The 10,680-nt window shown below is 31.0% G+C and overlaps 1 long non-coding RNA gene across 1 annotated transcript; it reads left to right on the top strand.

The window, feature by feature from the left end:
- The first annotated feature begins 2,396 nt into the window (after positions 1-2,396).
- Positions 2,397-4,395, top strand: LOC110734130. The gene is made up of 3 exons (XR_002513767.1): positions 2,397-2,456; positions 2,727-3,758; positions 4,008-4,395. It is a non-coding gene; the product is annotated as an uncharacterized LOC110734130 (long non-coding RNA).
- The last annotated feature ends 6,285 nt before the right edge of the window (positions 4,396-10,680 follow it).

Raw genomic sequence — 10,680 nt, 5'->3', positions numbered from 1 at the left:
GCCTTCCACCCCCATAAAATGAACTTTTGAGCATCTTACATTATCAATGCAAACTTTTTTATGGTATGTATAAACCAAAGATTATGTGGCATAAGATTTTGAAACTATGGTAGAACATATTAATCAGTATATTCCACGGTGTTGTGTTGCTAAATGAAAAAAATTGCAAAGATCTATGGATTTATCTTAAAGAGTTCCCTCTAGGTATTCTCCTTGGGAGGGTTTTTTGGTTCCCTCTAGGGTTTCTCCCTTAAGAGGGTTTTTCTAGATTTTAGAAAGTTGATTAGTGGAGCTAATAAGTTTCCTGCCAAAAAAGAAGTTACTGCTAGTACATAAGTTAAGACCTGGCACACGAGGTAAGATAATTACACAAATGTCCAAAATGCTGCTGAAGTTCCAAACATCCCTAGTGGAGAGTGTTAGAAGCACCATAGCTTGCCTGACCACCACATCGGCTTCCCTAACTTGATCTCTGGGCCCCTTGCACAACTTTCCCCTTGGTGTCTTGCTTAGAAGGTCCCTGCAATACATATCAGTGATTCCCCATTTCATCAAAAGCATTGTTAGTTTGGTTGATTCCTATAACAGCCCTTTGGCAGTCAAATATGATCGTGAATTCCTCCCATCCTTCCCTGATGGCCCAAGAAACAGCAGCAGCTATGGCGATGGTCTCAGCCATAAGAGGGGAGGTAGCTTTTGTATGAAGAGCAACACCTTTTACCCAATTATGATGCTGGTCTCTGCAGATACAAGCAATACTAGTGGAGTAACCTTGGTCGTCTTTAAAGGAAACATCTACTATTGTTAGAGCTCTCGCAGCGGAAATACGACTTCTACTAGATAATATGAAATCTATACCTCACAAATAAATAATATTTTGGGGTAGACAAACAACCACTATAAAGGAAATAATATATAAGAAAATAAACTTTCTTGATCCAATAACTTTTTTGACGTGAATAATAATTGAATTATTATTAAGGGGTCGTTGGTTAACATAGGAAGTGAAAATTCCCATGAACTTCTATATGGGAATTAAATTTCATAATCAAATTCATGGGATTTTCATAAAGTTGTTTAGTTAGTAATGAGGAAAGTAAATTCTCATGGTAATTTCAACTTACTTAGAGGGGACTAGGTAAGTAAATTCCTACATTTTGTGGGAATTGAAAATTCCTAGGAAGTTCTTCCCCCATTTCATCAAATTTTATTCAACCAAACAACTTATGCATTTTGCAATTCCTAAAAACTTCCCATCTTTTAAAGGTAAACCAAACAACACCTAAAATTTACATACAAAAGTTTGACAACAATTTTTTTTTATGACACTCGTTTTCAATTTAATGCTTATGGGTCCAACGCGTACTAAGTTACAAATTACAAACCACATGTTCCATCGATATAATTATTGGTAGAAATAGCCAGAAAACGGATAGAGGTTGCAATAGTAAGTGTAAGTGGTTTAAAAAATATTTTTCGAAGTAGTAATTACTATTTTTTTTCTTTTTATTGAAAAATTAGTAATTGTCCAAATTAGTCTGTAGGTAGTAACTAATAAATACTCCTACAAATAATAGTTTAAATTGCTAAATACGAAGTACTGAGTACTACTCAATTAAGAATAGGGATCATATTACTTTATTTTTTAATTGAACATATAATATAAAGGAAAATTTGTTAGAAAGGTCCTTTTAAGTGGTCGATTTTGTGAAAAAAGTCCTTGAATTAAAAAAATGGCAAAAACGGCCTTATATTCCATTTAGGTTGTAAGGAGGGAACTTTGACCAATTTCCGATGATTGACTTCGTTTTCTGACCGTTAACCGTCACGTGACTTTAAAAATGAACCTTTTTTTTTTGTTGCCTTTTTCTTCCTTTTCCTTCCAATTCCAACTTACCCCATAATTCTTTCCCCCTTAATTCTCATTCATTCTACTCTCTAATTTGTTGATGTGAACAAGCTACTTAATTCGTAAAAACTAGGCCAGGGTTCGCAAATTAGAGAGAGAAAGGAGATATAAGAGGGGAAGAATTAGGGTCAGTTGGAATTGGAGAAAGAAGAAAATGGGAGAAAAGGCAAAAAAATCAGAAAATAAAAGTCAATCGTCGGAATCCGGTCAAAGGCCCCTCCAAACAACCTAAATGAGATATAAGAACCTTTTTTGCCACATTTTTATATTAGGATCGATCTTTCTCACAAAGTCGACTACTTAAAAGGACCTTTTGACAAATTGTCTTGATATAAAATAGAGAAGAAAGCATTATTTATTATCCACACCTACTTCTTTTCTTAATAATTCACCCACTCTTTGTGCCCCTTAAATGTTGGCAGAGTAAATAAAATTTTCCAACTGTAATAATTCCTTCTATATAAACACACATCCTGTGCTTTTTGTTTATATATTAGAGCTTGAAGAAGTCATCACAAAAAAGGAGCAAGAAAGATGTCATGCCAAGGTAAACTTACTTTTTTTTTTTTTCTTCTTTTTTTTTTGAAAAGAAGGTAAACTTACTGTGACATTGCTAAATCTTTGTATTCTATGTGGCTCGCCTGTCTTAGGGAGCCCTAGGGAGCCCTGACACTTATATATAACTATAGCGCAATACATTAAAAATGTTCTAATACCCGCACATATCTATTGTACGACCATCATTGTTTCGTACATAAATTTTGTAAAAATGTTACTATAATATTTGCATTATTATGAAACATTATTTAGTTAATAGGTAAGCTAGTGTGGCCGGAACTAGTTGGCGAAGATGGAAAAAAGGCAGCAGAAATAATCGAGAAAGAAAACCCCTCGGTGAAGGCCGTTGTACTAGATGAAGATTCTGATATACCATTTGACCTGAGATGTGATCGTGTTTTTGTTTTTGTTGATTCAAACAACATTGTCGTTGATATTCCTTCTGTTGGCTAAGCTAAATTATGATGTGCAACTTTAGTATGTAGATCGATATGATGTGCAACTTAATTATGAAAATCTCGTACTACTAAATAAAGGTGCACATTATTATTAGTATTGTATTAGTACTTGGTAGTGATTATTGAATGGTACTTACTTGGTATCATAGACACTGTTTTATGTTTCTTATCGATTAGTACACTTTTAATCCTTCAATCTATGTTACTAAGACTTGGCTAATTAAAAGTGTTAGGCACGATCCTTTAATGAAATTTTTGTTTAACTTTGGCCCGTATAAATTATAAAGTGTTTAACTGGCTTCTTTTGGAGAAAGGTATAGAAATCAGCATTTATATAGCTCAAATTCGGCCAGATTTAAAAGTGGAGTATTAGATGTATGGTTTACATAATACTCTGTAATGTTTAGATTTATTTTAGAGCATTAGAGCATAATAGATGGTGCAAAACATGTACATACAGAGTATCATTGCTTCTAATTCAATCTTTTTGCAATCTGCGATGATTTTACCCAATGATGCATTGTTGATTCCAATGAAATTGTAGTCCAAACTCCCGTATTGTTACATAAGCTACTAAGACAATGTCCAAGCTTAGTAAATGTGCACTAAGAAAGCATTTACTACTCATACCTGGCCTACTTCATTTCCTAATAATTCACGCCCCTTAAATAATAATGTTAGCAGAAAGGTTAATATATTTTAATTTCCAACTGTAATAGTTCCTTACTTCCTTCTATAGTATAAACACACATCTAGTGCTTTTTGATTTGCACTATCAAAGCTTGAAGAAGCCATCACATAAAAAACGAGAGCAATAAAGATGTCATGCCCAGGTAAACATACCTTTACTTTGCTTAATCTTTGTATATATTCTATGTGGCTCGCCATCTTATATATATTAGGAAAGGGAGCCTTGACACTCATATGTACAGGTAACAGGTAACCATAACACGACACATATAAAAATATCCTAATACCTGTCTTATCTATTATCCATTATATTGTACTTCGTACATAATTTTGTAACAATGTTACTCGATTTTTTTATTTTTGTTATGAATATTATTTTTCATCTTCTATAGGCAAGCAAGAGTGGCCGGAACTCCTCGGCGAAGATGGAAAAAAGGCAGCAGAAACAATCGAGAATGAAAGCCATTGTACTAAATGAAGATTCAGAAATACCGTTTGATCTGAGATGAGATCGTGTTTTTGTTTTTGTTGATTCAAACAACATTGTCGCTTATGTTCCCTCGGTTGGCTAGCTAGGCTACGAATTAATGCATACAATATTGCTACGTGCATGCAAGTGCAATATAATAAAGTACGTAGATCAATGTGTATGTGCTTCAATTAAGGCAACCTCGTGCTACATACTAAATAAATGTGCACATTCAATTAGTATTCTACTTCGTATTAGCACTTGATAAGTTGGTAGTGATTATTAATGGTGATCGGTATCGTCTTTTGTTATGTTTCTTGTTACAACTTTTGTTCATTTAATTTATGTTACTTAGACTTGGCTAAAAGTGTCAGGCCCTAGGCATTAGCTTTGGCCAAATATAAGTTGCGCACCATATCAACTTTTTTGAATGTTGTGTTTTTGCCATGAGCACTTAAGCTAAAATTAAGAGCCGTAGTAGAAGGTATATATTGGCATCAACATGTAAAGCTTGAATTTGGTTGGATTTAAAAGTGACTTGTTCAATTCACATGATGTAATCTAGTCTAATTTGATCTAACTTTTCAATTTTGAGCTAATTACGAAAATAAGATGGTCAATGATAGTTACATACAAATTATAAGATCTAATTTGATCTAATCTAATTTGATTTCATTATTTATGAAATAAGTTGATAGCAACTTAGCTAGCTGAAATTAGCCTAACATAGTGTTTGAAGTTTTTGGAGTAATATATATATCAACAAAACACGTATGGAGTATCATTGTTTCTTATTTTATCATTTTGCAATGAGCGATATCAGTTGATAACTAGCGCAATGTTCACCATTGTTGATCAATGGTGAGCTCTTTTAAAAATACATAGTAAATTAATAAAGGATTTCCATGGAATAGTTAATCATATATAAGTTCAAGCACCTTACATTAATAGGAGTAATACTAGTAGTAACTAACATATGCTTACTAAGAGGTTCTTACTAGTATTTAATTAAGAATTATGCACAGTTTATATAAAATCCATTTTTATAATTTGTAAATTTAAGAATTATGCACCTTGTACAAAAATATTTGTAATTTTATAGTTTTAGATTTTCATCAAAATTATGATATAATACATGTTCAATGTCGCCTAATACATATTTCAATGTAGGAGTCCATTTATTAGTGTGCTATTTACAATTGTTTCATTTTTTAAAGATAAATTGATAGATTATAGTTGTAATGTAGAAACTTCTAATATTCAAATTTCAAAATTGTTAAATATGGTAGCTCCCAAAAAAAAAAAAAAAAAAAAAAAATTACATCATCCTTGCATTTAGGTGGGAAAAAATTTATTATGTGCGTGACATGTGGACAGTGATGACTTTAGCAACATTTTGTGTTAGTAATAGTTAATAGATGATAGATGCCTCGGATACAAGAAATAAACTAGAGCTTTTTACTAATATTTATTTATTTTAATATTCAACAGCTGCGTGCTGAGGACCTTCACTAAACAACTACGAGTACTTTGACAATTACATGCCTCTAATAACAAATACTAGTTAACAGCTTAATTGTCCACTCACGAGTCATGATTAACATCTACTCACACAATTACCTTGCCGAACATACCCATGATCAATCGATCTTTAGCTAATACACAATGCAATCTATATTTCATTGTCATTAATAACCTTTCCTTATCATGCTATATCTTTCTCACACTCGTACAACTTCAACCATACATAACTTATGCATTACCATCGTCAAATCCATCAGAATATAAATCTTTTTTAAGATAATAAATTCTCTTTGTTTATTTCTCTTGATAAAGTAGGATTTAGTATTGAGATAAGACTACGTACGCTAATCTTAGTGTAATTTTATTTTCAAAAAATATAAAAATGAAAATCTGAGCGGGTCTAATGCTAGCTAGTTAGCTGTACATCAATATAATCCAACTCATTATTATCTCAAACACGAATGCAAAAATTCACGTATGAACAGTCAATTGAAATCAATAAAATGAAGCAATATTATATGATGCATGCCAAAGTTGACCAAAATTACATGGGAACCTCCATTCTTAATCTTATATACTTTATTCAAAAGATCGTTATTCACATTGGCAATTTAAGCTTCCGTATATATTGTGTATCAAAGTTGCTAACAACGACCACAAATATTATTAAATATAATTTGGAAAATTGTAGCTTAAGCTTACTCAAGTATATATAGATGTACTCCTTTAGCCTAAAAACTCACCAAAAAATTTGAAGATTATATTCACGAAAAAAAAAAAAAAATCAAATAAAGAAGAACGCAAATTAGAACATACATCCGATTAACAAAGAAAGATGTCTGAATGCCAAGGTATCTAATACGTTTACATATAGCTTTAATTTCTTATAAGCTACAATTTCAAATTTATATCATTGTATTAATTTCTTATTATTGCAATTAATGATCTTTTTAAATTATTGTAATTATTGTGCGTAGGGAAGAATGAGTGGCCAGAACTAGTAGGGAGAAATGGGCATGAGGCTGCTGCAACAATAGAAAGAGAGAATCCTTACGTGCAAGCGATCGTTTTACTTGATGGAACTCCTACTACAAAAGACTTTAGGTGTGATCGGGTTTGGGTTTGGGTCAATTCATACGATGTTGTGCTCCGTACTCCTAAAATCGGTTAAGCCATGTTACTACTAATACTTGATCTAGCCTCGGGGGTTCCAGCTTGTTAATGTACTATATATACGTTTATTTGTATAATAAAATAATTGCCCCGAGGCCTTTTATGTTTTATGTAAAATAAAATTGAAACACATGCAAATGTAATGTTATAGAGCATTATAATGTATGCGAGTGTATGTGAAAAAGCTTTGGCAGTGTTATTTTTGTTCTACATATATAATGATCTATTGATCTCACCCTAAATTTTCTTGCTTCTATGTATTATTAATGTATATGTTGGTTACTTGGTGTCAAAAAAAAAAATGTCTATGTTGGCTACTTAAATTAGCAAAATATTTGAGGTGCTGCCCTTGATTTCGAATCAAATTCCATCTATATATCATTATACTTAGTGACTTTCTTATATACACTTAATATTTATTAGATGCTTTAATGAAAGTGTTTTTTAGTAAATGATGAAAAAGGTGCTCTATAAACTAGTAAGCCGAAATGTCCCAACCCTAAGCCAATTTTACGTTATCAGCGGAAACTTGAAGTTATTCAGCGGAAATTCATTAGAGTATCAATGTCACTAAAAATCTTAGTAGAAGATAATCTTTTTACCTTTTCTTAATTTCTCTAATCGTGTAGTACGTCATTAATGTCACACCTAGCATTATTTCAATTCACAAATTCAAGAAATCTATGTAAAGGATTTTTTTTTTTTTTTTTAAAGTGGTATATATAATAAACGCGCTTAAATATTTTGGCAAAAGAAAGTAGTTTCAGCCATGGAAAAAGTTAGAGTAGAGAAGTAGAGAGACAGGCCGTCCAACTACTCCGAATATACTTCCTTTTCTTAATTTACTAAATTTCTAAACAAATGACACACAATTTAAGAATGTGAACAAGTACTAGGATATAAATTGAATGGAGTAAGTATGTGACCTCATTAGTGTTAAGTGAAAGATTATCAAAGGAATATATATTAAATTTTTTTAGGAAAATAGAACAAGGAACTTGAGACGAATTAAGTGTATAATTTTTGAAAAACCAACATAATATAAAGACGAGAGAATTTTAGCTAAAACATCTTATAAAAATGCTTGAAGTTTTTGAGGGATCATGAAAATGCAAGAGGGGGTGGATTAGAGGAATTGGAAAGGTAATACATTATATGTTGTAACTATGAATTAAATCATCATCATTGCAAAAATAAAATAAATGATGTAGATTTAGTACTATTTCCGTTCATAAAAGTTCAACTCACTTACTATTCATGTGGTCAAAATATAATAACTTTGACCACATTTTATGATTTATACAATCAAAATAAATTAACAAGTTTGATCTTATTAAATTCCCCTAATGATAAATTTTTCAAATATCAACTTTTTAAAATTTTTACTTATACATAGCCGAAATTATTAATGGCCAAAGATGTTCATTGGAGACCGTGCAAATGCAAAGTAAGTCAAATTTTCAAGAACGGAAGGAGTATTAGAATTGCATTATCGTGATAAAATTAAAACGTTACACAAATTAGTAACTACCAAATTATTATAGTCATTATAAAACTATCCCTTAATTTTCATCTAAATTTAATTTCCCATGCATCTCAATTCATTACATTTCCCTTTGCCTAAGTAAATACTTAAATTATAGTCAAATCTTTCGTGATGCCAAAGAATATATGCGATATCAAACTTATATAACCCTTTATACTCTCCTCCAATATAGTCAACTCTTGATATTGTGGAATTTAATTAGTACGGATTAGTGGTCGAAATACTCCGTACTTCATTGAAAAGTTTATCAGCATTATAAGTTATGAACTTATGACATTAACATCATCACCGACATCACCTTAGCATCTCATAAAAATATATGTAACAATAATTGTAATAGATGATGGTGATGATGATGATGATCTAGGGAATATTTTGTAAATATTCCTAATATTTGACCATATCTTAAATCTAACCTAAGCACATATCCTTTTACTCCATATTTCCTCCGATTTTTTAGTTGGTTTTTTTTTACTACATATATATCAAAACGTGCAATTTTGACCCATAATATTTTCAACTGTGTAATTATAAAAGCTATAAAATTGATAATTTATATATTGACAATTCTAACGAAATTCAAATGTAACCATGTGTTTCATTATGTATAAATAGCAAATAATGGTCTGAACTCTAAAATACGGATGAATAGTGTTAAAAGTCAAAATGAAAGAAGTATGCTTATTTTTTATGTCAATTTGTTGACACAAAAATGCTTACTACTTCAAACGTGTAAAGATAATTACAAGCTTCTATAATAATTATATTATTTCCGTGAGAAGCGGAAGCTATACATCGTGAGATTTTTTTTTTTTTTTCCCTTATACATCGTGTGATTGAACAAGTTTCTAAATTCAAAGTTTGACAATAGCAGCTAGCTTAATTTAAGTCATCTTTTAATTACTTCACGCAACCTTACTTTATTACAAATTTAAGTGTTTTATCAAGTTCTTCATGTTATCATGTATATATATAGAGCCTCAAAACCTAGGAGTTTAAGGGTACGTATATACTAATCGATCATCGAAGAAGAAGAAGATTAAGACAAAACAAAGCGAAAACTCGAGAAAGATGTCATCCGAATGCCCAGGTAACTTAGCTTCTTAATGATGAGTTTTTATCTAAACTTGCAAAAATTTTACACTTTACATTGAATACTTTAATCATACAATTTTGTTGATATATACGTTAATACGTATTAACTTGTAATTTTATTGTTTTTATTTATAGGGAAGAATGTGTGGCCAGAACTAGTTGGGAAAAATGGGGAGAAAGCTGCTGAAATTATAAGGGAAGAGAATCACAATGTAACTCAGACTACCGTTCTAAAAGATGGAACACCAGTTATCCTAGACTTCAGGTGTGATCGAGTTTGGATTTGGGTTGATTGTCATGGCAATGTGGTTCGCCCTCCTATGATCGGTTAACTTGTTTTATGTCGATGCATAAAAATAATACTCTGTACTTTATAACGTATGCAAAATTACACACATGTATGTAATAATTTAAGTTGTTTTACGATTATTGATGTATCCTTTTAATCATTTTATTTGTGCTACCGAATTATGTACAACAAATAATTATGTACAATAAAGTTCGTTATCCATATAATAATACTGTAATGATTTAATAATGCTTTGAGGCTTTTATGTAACAAAAACTTAAGTGACTTTGATTTGTACTGCATGTATTATTGTTTTATAATGCATGTTAAGTTCATTTAATTCCTGTATACACCTTTTATATTTATTTTTTTTAACTATATTCACATTTCTCATCTCTAGCTCATTATATTAAGTTAAAGAGTGAAATTCGAGTTTATAGAAAGCTAAGGTGTGAAAGGTCAATGTATATATGCAAATCAAGTTTTAATGCAACAATAAGTTTCTAGTGATCTAATATCTATACAACCTTCTTGGTGCCGTTGGTATCGTTATGTACACGTGATTTTGGTCTATAAGAAGCCAAAAATTGATGATATAAGCCAAACTCAATACTAGCTAGGATATCCGTTGTAGATACCACCACGATCGATATATACTTTAGTCGACATTAAATTAAACAAGTAGCTAGAGTGCTAGACATCCACATACATGAACATACATTTTGGTCTTATATTGAACCCATCAAGAATAATTTACGTATTGGTATTGCATTGCAATATAGGAAATCACCTCACAATTGCCGCATCTCAATCCTCAAGAAAAAAAAAAAAACTATTATAACTACTGAGAATTGAGATGCGGCAAAGCCGGCAATTGTGAGGTGATTTACTTAAACAATCATTTGTATATAACCAATATAATATGGTTATTGGATAATAGATCGTTTAATAAAAACATCAAATACGTTA

This window comes from Chenopodium quinoa, unplaced genomic scaffold (assembly GCF_001683475.1).
Source record: "Chenopodium quinoa cultivar QQ74 unplaced genomic scaffold, ASM168347v1, whole genome shotgun sequence".
In the NCBI taxonomy this organism is placed as follows: domain Eukaryota; kingdom Viridiplantae; phylum Streptophyta; class Magnoliopsida; order Caryophyllales; family Amaranthaceae; genus Chenopodium; species Chenopodium quinoa.
The sequence above is the reverse complement of the archived record's forward strand: the minus strand, read 5'-3'. Positions and strand labels throughout refer to the sequence as shown.